Here is a 13,541-nt window from a genome sequence, read left to right as displayed (position 1 = left end):
CGGCCGTTTCGGCCCACCCCTGGATCCGCCACTGGGGAGAGAGAGTGGGAGATGGAAGTAGGGAGAGAGAGTGGGAGATGGAAGTAGGGAGAGAGTGGGGGATGAAATGGGTGAAATGGGTAGGGAGAGAGAGTGGGAGATCGGTAAAAGCAGAGAGATAATGAAGAAAGAGATAAAGAGCTGGGAAAAGGAGTGAGAGAGGTGAAATGAGAGGCAGAGAGGAATAAACAATATGAAAGAGACTGAGCGAGGGAGAGGAGAAATCATAGAGGGAAATATACACCAACAAAAAAACAGAATATTGTCACACGGAAGTCAATGTCGTACATTTTATTTGTCTTTAATATCCAAAATTACAAAGACACGATTTGTAAGTTGTTGGTATTGAACAAAGAGAAAACGTCACATTTTCAAGTTCACACAAAATTCCACAAGAATCGCAACCAGGCAATAACAAAGAATAAATTATTATAAAATCAATTGCAGTTTTAGCCATGTGCCAACATAACAGTACAAATAAACAATATCTGACATCAAAATTGAGGTTTTAGCCCTTAAAACTCTTTTCTGAGATAACTGTGGCAGTTCCAAGTGTTGCTGTTGACTAGCAACTAACACACGGAACTGCCACAGTGGAATGTTGTTACATAACCGGTTCACTCGGATAATATACTGTAGAGAAGTTGGCAGTACCTGTTTTGATTCTATGGGGAAGATTACGGTTAAGAAGCATTGCTCATGGTATGTTCCTCTATATCTTCTGGACTTTTAAAAGTTAATTCAGAACGCAATACTATCGTTAAAATACATCTTGAATCCGTTTTTTCATAATATGTAGACGGGATTCGGGTTGCGGATTCTTTGTAGTTTATGATCACGGCTTCCACTGTTCAGGGAAGTGAAGCGCAAGTTTTCCCACAGCTTCCTCCATCTGATGAACGTCTTCCTCCTGGGCAACACACAGAACGTCATTCTCTATGAAACAAACAAACAAATAAACAATTAAACAAAACAGAGAAGCACATTTTTAATATAATTTTAAAGGTATAAGTTCTTATTCAATGAAACTTGGACTTAATGGTTATCAAGTATCTCCGATCATGTGATGAGAATTTCAGGTCACAAAGTCAAGGTCAAAGGTCATTTCTGGTCAACAAACTTAGACTATGTTGTGGCATCATTTTGAATTTTAATCATAATTTTGAAAGTATACATCCCTATTCCATGAAACTTAAACATAAAGGTTATCAAGTATTACCAATCATGTGATTAGTCTTTTAGGTGACTAGTCGAGGTCAAATGTCATGTCAGGTCTGCAAACTTAAACTTTGTAGTGGCATCAACATCAAGATTTTGAATTTTTAGCATAATTTCTAAAGTGTTTGTTCAAATTCATTGAAACTTGTACCCAAGGGTTATCAATTATCACAAAGCATATGACGTAAAATTTCAGGTCACAAAGTCAAGGTCAAAGGCCATTTGAGGTCAATAGACTTGGATTATGTTTCCACAACTTAATATGAGAATTAATAAATCATTTTTTGTTATTTGTTCATATTTCTTTAAAGTTATCAATCTTGGTACAAATAATAGTAAATAATTCTTCTGATGATTCTTAGTCAATATTCACTTCAAAATGCTTATTATATACAAAGGATTTGATTTTTGGTGAGGCCTACTAATGGACCACCCTGCCTAGAAATAATGTCCCAACCAATTTTTCATCATATCAAATTGCGTGATGCAGGCGAGACCGCCGAGAGCGTTTCCCTTGTTAGGTTTACTGAGAGTAAACTTAAACAGCGAAATCTCCTTGTAAGAGTAATATTTGAAGCTTATATTTCACCATACCTAACGCAGTAAAGCAAAATGGAAGCCCTTATAAAAGCAAAACATACGTTGGTGATTGGTAAGAGCTGGTTGAGTTTTGGTAAAGACAATAACATTTCTAATGAGCTTTGTCATCCTTTGTTAAGCAGAATATCATGGTGGAAATGTCTTCTAAAATTCGTTCCTCTTGAAATGCCTTCATGTTAAAAAAGTGATGAGATATAGGCCTACCTAGAAATTTTGGACTGCACTTAAACGCCACATGTGTGCATAGGCTTGTATACCGATATCTGTGTGAACTGATTTGATTTTCAGCAAGATTGGGTCAATTTCTTGTCATAATGATCATTCCAAAATCTCACAGTTAACATCGATTCCTTAACGATCAAGCCTTCCAGGAATCTTTCAAGACATTTTCCGGAGCTGAACTGTACGAGCTTCTTTTCGAAGGGGGTCTGGATTGAAGTTTCTAAAGTCTGTACGCATGAGCTCTATTTAAAATTTTCAAAATGTTGGGGGTCCGGACTCCGGACGTAGAATTTGGGTGCCAATATGTACTGGGTGCCTGTTAGTGTCGAGCCCTGCATTTCCTTTTTTCAGTAATCTCTTAGTTTTTCGCTGACATGTTATTGAAGTAAAGCTTACCCAGTTCTTTCTCTGTATAAGGTCGAGGAGGACTACGACGACGACGACTAAAATCTAAACTTCCGTCTAGAAATAGAACATAAAAGATGACATCAAATTCAGTCTCACTGATTAGGGTTATATGATTGTCAAATGACATTGAGCCAATTCCATATTTCCTAAAAGATAAACAGTTATATGACTAGACATTGTGGTCATGCTCACTAAGCATGAACATATTTACCAGAGTAGGTTTTTGATTATTGAGATAACTACCGGTACATGGTATCAAAACACAGCCTACCGGTAAGTTCGATTTCGGAGTATGTACAAATGTAGGTCAAAGGTCATAGCTCATTAAATATGCAAAAAATAGCTAATTATGCTTTTTTTAAATGTGGTTTCCGTTCGATAACTTTAGTAATGTTTGACGGATTTTAATGAAGTTTAATGTGAAGGTACATGGTATCAAAATACGAATCCCCCGGCAGTATGCCTATGGGGTACTTTGGACTCAGCAGCGTTAAGCAGCGTCCGCCGCGTCATAGTCTTGTGTGCGCTCTAACTGCCACATTCCTTGACGGATTTCTTTCAAATTATGTATGGAGGTGTATCTTGGTATAATCTACACACCTATAACTTTTGGTGCTGCTGCCTCCAGTGTTCTGTCTTCTATAGGGTGAAATGCCATATTTTTGTGGGTGGCTTGTGTGCGCTCTATAGGCCACATTCCTCTAGGGTTTTTTGTTCAAATTTTGAACGAAGGTGTTTCTTGGTATAATCTACAAGCCTATAGATTTTGGTGATGCTGTCTCACGTGTCTCGTGTTTTATAGGGTCAAAAGGTCATTTTGGTGGGTGTCTAGTGTGCGCTCTGCAGGTCATATTTCGTGACAAATCTTTCTCAAATTTTGAATGGAAATGTATCTTGGTACAATCTACACATCTACACTTTTGGGCGATGCTGCCCTCATTGTTCCGTCTTTTATATGGTCAAAGGTCATTATGTCTTTTACTGCCACATTTCTTGACGGATTTCTTTCAAATGTTGTATGGAGGTATGTCTTAGTACAATCTACACATCTTTAGTGTTTGGTGATGCTGCCACCTGTGTTCCCTCTGTTATAGGGTCAAAAGTCATATTTTGGGGGCTGTCTTTTGAGCGCTCTAACTGCTACATTTTTTGACAGATTTCTCTTAAATTTTCTACAGAGATGCATTATACTCTAATCTATACACACATTGTTTTAGTGATGCTGCTCCTAGTCTTGACAATATTCCAGAGCCACTAGTGGCGATCTCTATGTCATCCTTTTGTTTCGGGGAGGGGAGAGGGGAGCTTTGTCCCTCCTTCGAACATAAAGGATTACACAAAATTGATGCCACTGCCGGGGGATACATTTCGATTCATTTTTTCAATTCATTTTTATTCAACGATATACAAAAATAGTACAATACAATAAAACATGTTGACATAATCATATATAAAGTTAACATATCGTTAGGGGCAACCAAAAAAGATCAAGATCTTGTGGACTGGTGCCCCTTTTACAAAAATAACAAATTACAGTTGCATTGCTCGGCAATACAGATTGCGATATTTCTAGGTATTCTTAGGATATAGGCCTATATGATTATGAAATACCGAGCATTTCTTTTGCTCGTCACTTTTTCTCTGTTCGCCCTCTATCCATTGATTTTAGTTTTGACAGTATCTGCAGCTGAAATTCTTATTTTACTGCTATGAACTCACCATTAAAATAATGAATAATCTCGTACGTCTTTTCTTATTTTCATAGTCACAATCGATACTGGCCTTTTTATACAACATGTAAAAGGGGACGAAAATCCGTTCCTTCTGTGACAAGCAAAAATAATGTCTTTGTTTTTTTAGGGGTGGGACATGTATCCCTTTGCCCCTCCCCTCCCCTACTCCACCCGGATCCGCCACTGTTGCAATATGTTTATATTCACGGTAGGATGTGAGTGAAACCGTGTGGTATACTAAAATATGGAAGAAAATTTCAAACGGTTCTGAATTAAAAACTAGATCATTTTTTTCTCCAAAAATTTTAATTTCCTTTTTTTAATACCGGTATACCTTTTCAATCCTAACAACATTTTTGTCTAACTGATCGTGACCTCAAATGGCTCAGATTCAATTGCAACCCAATTGAAAGCTCAAATACGTCGATTTAGATGCTGTCATAACTTTATGCTGTTCAATTACAAATATATGGTATTTATAAAAAATAAAAAAATTCTTGAAGTGTAACCGATTATTAACCATGGTACGGCCATGGTGGTCACATCCATCACAAACTTTAATACAAAACAAGCAGAATATAATAACTGAGGGTACTAGATAACAGATATATCATTTTATATGGCTCATATTCTGTTCGTTTTATATTTTGTGTTGATTAGTTACATTTCTTGTTTGGTTCACAGATGTCAACTTCTTTAAGTTTCTTTAATATTAAGTTTCCATGGCAGCGGCCATTTTTTTTTAATTGACTGGATTCAAATGACTCATTTCTTTTTGATATTATCAAACAGTAATTACCTAAAATTATTAAATGATCACCTTTAGTTTCATGTTGATAAAACACAATTATAGTATTTTCTACAATTCAAATATTTCTGGGTTTGTTACCATGGTAACAGCCTATTGGTCACGTCCATCACCTACTTTATGCAAACAGATGATAGCAAAGGGTCCTAGCAAACAGAAAATCATCATTTAGACAATATCTTTATTATTTTTAGGTATTTTTTTAATACAAGTATAAAACAGTTCACTGTTTCCATAGCAACAGCAATTTTTTTTAATATGACTGACACCTGTAATAACTTGCAGTTGAAATCAAGTGATATTCTTTAAATACACATATCATATGTTTTCAATGTGTTTTTACTTTCTAAATTACAAATATATGACCTTTCCGAAAATCCAATTGTTCTTGCTCCGTTACTATGGTAATATGCCTACAAGGCACTAAGAAAAAATGGTGCAAGTATGCACCTTTAGGGGTGCAAACCGGTGCAACACTGGCAGCACCTTTAGGGGTTAAATCCTGCACCCTTTTTAAAGGTGAAATCCTGCACCCTTTAAAAGGGTGCCAGATTGAACCTTTTAGGGGACGTTAGTACCCTTTATGGTTCAATCCTGCACCTTTAGGGGTGCAAACCGATGCAACACTAGCAGCACCTTTATGGGTTCAATCCTGCACCCTTTAAGAGGGTGCCAGAATGCACCTTTTAGGAGACATGTTAGTACCCTTAATGGTTCAATCCTGCTCCAGTAGGAGTGCAAACTGATGCAATAGCAGCACATTTCGGTGTTCAATCCTGCACCCTTTAAAATGTGCAATCCTGCACCCATCATCGAGGAATACTCGTGAAATTCGCTCGTACAGAAATACATATTAACCATGCATGATGTTTCTTGGTTAGTAATCATATAATCAATATATCTATTGCTAAAACGTGAATGTAATTGTAACATGATCAGACAAAATAATATATTGGTTATTGATTGCCGAAGGAAAATACATATCACAAAATTGATGTGCATTGTCATAATTTGCTTAACAAGTCATGATAAATGTATTTTTATGTGAACACGTGGAAAGTAATCATGAATATGCATGCAATATGCAAACTTTTATTTTGCACCCTTTTTTGGTCGATAGGGTTCATTTTTGTGGGACGGGTGCAAAATCTTATATTGCACCCTTTTTTGCACCCCTTGTCCTTCAATAGGGTTCATTTTCATGTAAAGGGTGCAAACTCTTATTTTGCACCCTTTTTTGCACCCTTTTTTCTTAGAGTAGTTGCCACACATGCCGAACCTACCGCGGTGTTTGCAGCTGAAAATACAATGGCGACTTATTTTGTTTACAAGCGACGGATTCCTTAATTTTTTTATCCTTGCATTTTTAATCAAAATAATACCATGACCAGGGATTAGAGTGAGGCAATAAATTAAACATTTAGCCTGAGGGTTGTGAAGTAAGAGAAATAACTGAATAGAACATGACAAAACAGGCACTGAAAATGTGTGAGATGTCATGGGACATCGTCTGCTTGTGCAAATCATGTTCAACATGTGACGTCACACATCTCATCCGCGATCTGAGAGCTTTTCAGTTGCTATGCCGGGGCTGTATTTCAGCGTTTTGTAATTGATAATAATCATTACTTCGAATGTTTCCAAGCATTGAATTTTGAAATTTTAAAATCAATGAACCTTCTCTTTAAAGGGATCGTTTAACAATGTTAAGTCTGAGATGCACGGCCCTACGAGTTATCATTGTCTGTGACATGGGGTTATATTGAAGCCCTAAAAAAAAAGTGCGCTTCAAAATGATTAAGAAGTGCCTCAGAAAAGTAAAAACCTTTGAGTGACCGGTTTTACCATACTCATTTTTACCAATAGACTGTAGTGTTATGAAAACCGTTTGGCAAACGCAAAATTCGATTTATATTTTCAATCATAAATATCTTGATAATCAGACAGGCGATCGGCTTGTAAAAGTCATGGGGTTCCTGACTGACCTAAGGGTTTATAATTATCACTGCAGCATGAGCTAAATCAAGGATTTTTTAAAGGGTCTAAGACAAAGTAACCGGATTCCTTTAATAGTACTCACCTGTTTCATCCAGGAATTCAGCCACTAGAATAACTGAAACCAGAACAAGCACCAAAAGACGCTTCATTTTGCTTGAAGATTTGAGCTGATCTATGCAGAGAGTGCTTCAGTAAGGTACGTCTTGTTACTCTGCTGGAAAATTCAAAAGTGACACTCAAAAGTGAGAATCACTTCTTATGGATATATTAAAGGAAGGTTAGACAAAGCTCTGCCCTTCCCTTTTCAGACAATTTTCTGAAGCATGAAGTTAAGCTTAAAGGAAGACTATTCAATCATTTCCATTGAGCTCCTACATTAGGTATTTTGTTGACACGCTTGATAACTGTAAGGAGGTTTATTGCCATGGTATTGTAATAAACAAAATAAATAGGTGAAATCAATTGAATCGGTTGATAGAGGGACTTCTTATTTGTAACTAACTTGTTTAGTGTCACATTCCCTTGAGTAGGTTTTTCGACCACTTGTGTCAGGTTGTGGCCATTAATTGAGCAGTTGAGACAGGTTTCATCAATTCAAGTCACCCGCTATGATATGACACCGGTACCTCAATGTTTGTAGAGGATATCATCAATACAGTTGCTCAATTTCTGTACTAGTTAGTAGGAGCCATCGTTGTTAGTATCGGAAGGGAAATATACAGACGCAATCAAAACTGAAGATACCTCTCTTGGCAAACTTCTTGGGCAGATTTAGGTCCAAACCACTTTATACTAATTGGGTACGGGGATTTCGCATAACACAACATTCATAGTGATTTTTACATAGAGAGCTACCCCCCCCCCCCCCCCACGCGTTTGATGGCAAAATTTCACGTGAATAAGCGAGTTCGTAATTGCACACTGCGCATGCGCCAAAATCGAGCAACGAACTTTTCCAAAGGTCACATGAACTTGAACTTATCTAGTAGGCCTATTAAAGTCCTTCACTATTTGAAATAAAGCAAACTATAATTTGAATTTATTTAGTCAAGCATTGATTAGGCTGAATGAATGAATATTGTATTTATTAATTTCACATTGCCTTTAACGATTATTGAAGACGAAATATAACTTTCATTAAATTTTGTTTTAAATGATAGTACTGATTTATTTAGTCAAGCCAATCTACCTAGTAGGCCTATTAAGAGAAACACTATAAAACTGTCTATATATTCTTTGTGGTGCGAGTCCTTCTTGCGTGTTAAGATCATCAAATTTTCCATAGGAGGGGACTAACACAGTGGCGGTTCATGCCGGCAGCAAGAAAGGGGGGGGGGGGGGGGGTAAGAGCACTTTTTAAAATATTTGTTGGGTCTAACTTTTCAGGAAATATTTAGCAGGGGGGGGGGGGGGACGGGCCCGTCGGCCCCCTCCCCGTGGATCCGCTCCTGCTCTAATTGTACACGTCATACATGTATGATTCCTGACTGAACTTAAGGTTTATAATTATGATTGCAGCATGAGCTACTTCTTTGTTATTCAATGATTATTTTTAATGATTCTTTATGATAGATTTAATGTAATAGATCATTGAGTTTTAAATGGGGCCAAACTTGACTATAGTTACATAACAATGTAAGAGAGAAAGAGAGGTTATCTCTTAAATGAAATGAAAGGAAAATGAAAATCCAAAAAATGTCAGCTTCAGAGGGGGGCACATCACCCCTCAGACTCCCTCCAAAAGTATTACCCGAATCGCACGAATCCATGTAAAAAAAAATCAGCTTCAGAGCTAGAGAGGAACCCCCCCCCCCCCACACACACATACACAGACACCCCCTGTGCACGCAAGCGTGAAATATAACGCTGGCGCTAATGCGTAAGCAGGGGCGGCGGAGCTATTTCCAAAGTGGAAAGCACCAACAAAAAAGGGCACCTACAAAGCGAAATCTCATAGCGAAAATATACATTTTTTTAGACATTGGTATATACCCTTTTATTGTGATTCCATTATCAGGGACGATTTCAATATTTGTTTTTCTTTATATATCATACAAGATATTGCTTAAGCATCACACTTTCGGCTGGGTGTGATTGTCTAAATATTCATTTGCGAGCGAGCAAAGCGAGCGAGAAAAAATGTAAGATCTGTGAGGTCGCAGAGTGAAAAATTACATCTTATAAAGAGGAAAAAACCAAATCATGATGGGGTTATAAGCATCACGGAAGACTGAAAAAAAAATTGTTTTAAAGTGACATATTGTATCATCTATAAATGCGAGCGAGCGAGCGACCTTTTTAGGGGAAATTAGTCTTAGTCGCTTTAAATTAGGTGCAAGACTAATGATGAGCAGGTTAGGGGCACGTGCCCCCCCCCCCGTGCCTACGTGCGAAAGGGATAAAGACACTTATTAGAAAAGAAAAGGAGCATGTGTCAAGGTACAAAGAGTAATTATCAAAGGTTCAAACGGGGCACTTCTTACACCTGAAAGGAGGCACTCACCAGAAATGAGATAGCGCACTTATGAGTATGGGAAATGGGCATTTGTTGACGGAAAAGGGGTATCCATCAGAAATTGATTTATCAGAGGTGAAAAGGGGCATTTATGAAAAGGGGATAGGTCCCTTATTAGAAAGGAAAAGGGGCACGATTCAAATAAAAGGGCAGTTAGCAAAGGTGAAAATGGGCACCCATCATAGATGAAAAGAGTACTTATCAGGAGGGGAAGGGGTACTTTTCAAAGTAAAACGAGTATCTCTCAGATTTGAATAGGGGCAATTATCGGAGGTGAAGAGCGCACTGAAGTAAAAAGAATTAACTTCTCATATATGAAAATGGTCATTTACCAGAGATGAAAAGGGACACTTTTTATTTATGAAGGGCCTCATTTTTCTAAATAGCCCTTATCAGATAGGAAAGGGGGCACATGTGTTGATGAAATGTGCGCTTATCCGAGTTAAAAAGGGGAAGGGGCACTTATTTACAAAGTAAAAGTGGCCCTTGGGGGGGGGGGGTACTTAAAGAGTGGGGCGAACTTTGCCCCCTACCCCTGCCACCCGGCCCATCATCTGAAAATCGAAAATGATGTTGTAGGGGCCGGGCGCGGCTTTATCATGAGTGCTTTTATGTGAACTTCTTTTTTATAAATATATTATGCTGGATTCCGACCCAGATTGCACACTCTAAAATGATAGTATGATCATCCCAATACGCTTCCGTCGTTACCGTCACTGCCATTTACGTATGGCCGGCCGGCGTATTTTTTTTATTTACACGCTAGCGAGGGGAATTTCTCGATTAATTCCAATGAAACCGCTTAAAATTCCAATGAAACCGCTCGCGAAGAGTCTAGCCTAGATCGGAGAGCTCGCTAGTGCTATACGCTAGTGTGAATTTACATCCAGGAGAAAGTTTGCTTAACTTTTTCTTGAAACACTTGAACGGTTATGGAAACTGTTTGTGTTTCTAATCTCCAAATATTAATATTATTCTGCAACAAATATAAAACATTGATTTCTACTGTGATATGTAAAGGCACGAACTTACGTTAATACATACCCAACCAAGAAGGTGCACCATGGTAATACATTTTAACAAACACATCAACATGTTACCTAGACAACTCATCACCATAGCCATTGTAAAACCATATATTAATGATACATGTAAAATATAGATTGAAGCAATTCTCGTCAGTTGGCTGTATCCTGAGTGTGATTATAATGGATTTTGAGTAACATTTGCATCTACCTGTAGTTGAAGAATAGATACAGTGTATAACATCAATTAAGTTGGAGTTCAATTGGAAGGAAGTAACGAGGAATATTAAAGCAAGGGAGACTGGGAGATGAGGAATGCAGGAAGTTAGAAATTGAGAGATTACTCGCGAGATAGCCTTGCATTAATGAATCCTTTATATAATGTTGTCTTGAGAGAAAGTAGACGATTTTTTTTTAAATTGGAGATTAGTGCAAGTATTAGATATATTGGAAATAGAATTAATGAGAAAGTTATTTTTTATCAAGATCAATACATGGGGGGGGGGCACCATCAAAATAGGGCACTTTCTGGAATATAAGGTGCACCTACAAAGGGAAACATCAAAATGTATATCTACCATATTAAGACATTGATAGACGTACGCCTAACGCATGTCACACACAGAAAAATGAGAAGAAAAGAAAGAATAATGTTTTTTAAAAAGAAGATAGAGGAAAAGGAGAGAGACAGAGAGAGGGAGAGAAAGAAAGAAAGAAAGAAAAAAGGAAGAACATGAAACTTAACTTTACACTTAGGCCTACATAATTACATTTCCGACTGAGTTGGATCGACATGTGCTTAAGTAGTCTGCGGACGAAAGTACAACAATACGTTGTGGCGTGCGCCTGTAATCCAGCTAAAAAGTGGAAGTTACAAACTGATTCAGCCGAGGACGCAGGTTCGAAACTGAGTCACGTCTTTCGGATGGTGACGTTTAAAGGTCGGTCCCAGACGTAAATAATCATATCTGATTGATACACGTCTGTAGAAACCCAATACACACACACATACAACAATACGAAAACAGAAGTTATATGAAATTGTCTTTAAGAGAGAAAGAGAGGTTAAATTCTAAAATGAAATGAAAGGGGTTATGTGACTCTCAAGGAGGAAATTAAAAATTTCTATCGCTCATGACGACTATTTGGAATTTCCTAATTTTTTTTAAAGTTCAAGAACTTCCTGGGCTCCGCCCCATGCAAGACTCCCGGCAACAGCAAATTATTTACACAATTTCTTGCTGTCTACTGCCTCGAGATCACTGGAGCGAAGAAAGGTAACATATAGCAAGAATAAGGATTTATCCCTTTTATTATTAAAGACTCCCGACAAAGGCTCTCCCCTGCAAAATTGGAGAGAGTTTTATGTAGTTTAAGCTTCTAACAACCACGCCCGTGGACCTTTTATTATTTACACAAAGGTAAAAGTGTATAGCAAGAATCCCTATTCAGTGAAGGATTCATCCTTTTTATGCAGATGCTTCTTCTACCATTCTTGACCAGAAGTGCGTTTCAAACTCAATGATGTGGGCATCTTCCCATTGAATGTTGTGTCCAGTGTTACGGGTTTGTTTTGCTACTTGCTGCCTAATCTGAGGGCTCTGTTGTGCTCTTTAAAAAGAGGACACAATAGGGGCAGCGCAATTTAAATATCAAGGAATGTATTAGAATTTATTTCTAAAATGAAATGAAAGGGACATTTGACTTTCAAGAGCAATAAAAACTCTAATCCATCCCTTGAAATTTAAATTGCACTGCCCCCATTCAGTGTGCTATTTTCAAAGAGCACAAAAAGGCTTCAGATTGAAGATTCCATCTCATAAAATTGTCTATAAGAGAGAAAGAGAGCCTTATTTCAGAAATGAAAGGGCTATTTGACTTTCAAGAGCGATAAAAACTCTAATCCATCCCTTGGAATTTAAATTGCACTGCCCCATTCAGTGTGCCATTTTCAAAGAGCACAAAAAGGCTTCAGATTGAAGATTCCATCTCATAAAATTGTCTATAAGAGAGAAAGAGAGTTTATTTCGAGAGAAAAAATGAAATGAAAGGGCTATTTGACAAGAGCCCTTTCATTTCATTTTAGAAATAACCTCTCTTCCTCTCTTATAGACAATTTTCTCTCTTGAAAGTCAATAACCCTTTCATTTCATTTTAGAAATAACCTCTTTTTTTCTCCTAAAGACAATTTCTCTCTTGAAAAGGCTCTGCCAGGCCCCTCAAGCTCTGCCATGTTGTATGGATCCATTAGAAAGTAAAATAAGCCCACTCAATAATTAATATATATTAAGACGCCATAGCGATTCATCAAAATAAGAAATCCACGTAAGAGGCATTTTGAAAATTTTAAGAAAATTCCTTCAAATTCCAGGATATTGGATGTTATTTTTCAGGAAACTCTATTTAAACGAGTGGAAGCACTGGCGGTTCTGTTTTTTTAAAACTGTAACAATTCTCCTTGGATCAGATATAGACCAAAAACAAGCCTCATTATCTTCAGTATACAAGTGTTATTTCGGACCTTACAGCTTTCATAGAAATCGCTTCTGGACCGTCAAAGAAAAAGTTTGAGAACCCCTGGTCTACGCATTATACACATCAGGACCAACTTGACAACTTGACAAAAATTTGAGGGGGGTTCGACACCCCCCCCCCCCCCCCCCTGCGTACGCGCCTGCATGTGCATCCCTTCCTCCTTATTCCCTTATCCATCGTTACCGTCACTACCATTTTAGTAGGGCCGGCCCCCTCCTTTTAACGACTCCCGAGCCATCAAGAATGACCCCATAATTTATAGATTACCATTCTGCCGTTCTTTGGAAGGGCCGGGCGCGGCCTTTTCAGAAGTGTTTCTACACTAACCTTTTCATGCACTCCGGCTTAACATAAACAAGCATGCTAAGATTTTTTTGAAAAGAAGCATAATTTCGACTCAGTTTCGCATAACCTAAAAATAAGAATACGGCCAGTCACCC

The 13,541-nt window shown here is 37.8% G+C and overlaps 1 long non-coding RNA gene across 1 annotated transcript; it reads right to left on the bottom strand.

Moving 5' to 3' along the window:
• Positions 1-315: 315 nt before the first annotated feature.
• Positions 316-7,272, bottom strand: LOC753066. The gene is made up of 3 exons (XR_143788.3): positions 7,109-7,272; positions 2,476-2,541; positions 316-975 (listed from the first exon to the last, which is right to left on the bottom strand). It is a non-coding gene; the product is annotated as a developmentally-regulated ectodermal protein (long non-coding RNA).
• Between the last annotated feature and the right edge of the window lie 6,269 nt (positions 7,273-13,541).

This window comes from Strongylocentrotus purpuratus, unplaced genomic scaffold (genome assembly GCF_000002235.5).
Source record: "Strongylocentrotus purpuratus isolate Spur 01 unplaced genomic scaffold, Spur_5.0 spur5_scaffold_2, whole genome shotgun sequence".
Taxonomy (NCBI): Eukaryota; Metazoa; Echinodermata; class Echinoidea; order Camarodonta; family Strongylocentrotidae; genus Strongylocentrotus; species Strongylocentrotus purpuratus.
This window is presented reverse-complemented; position numbering and strand designations above follow the sequence as displayed.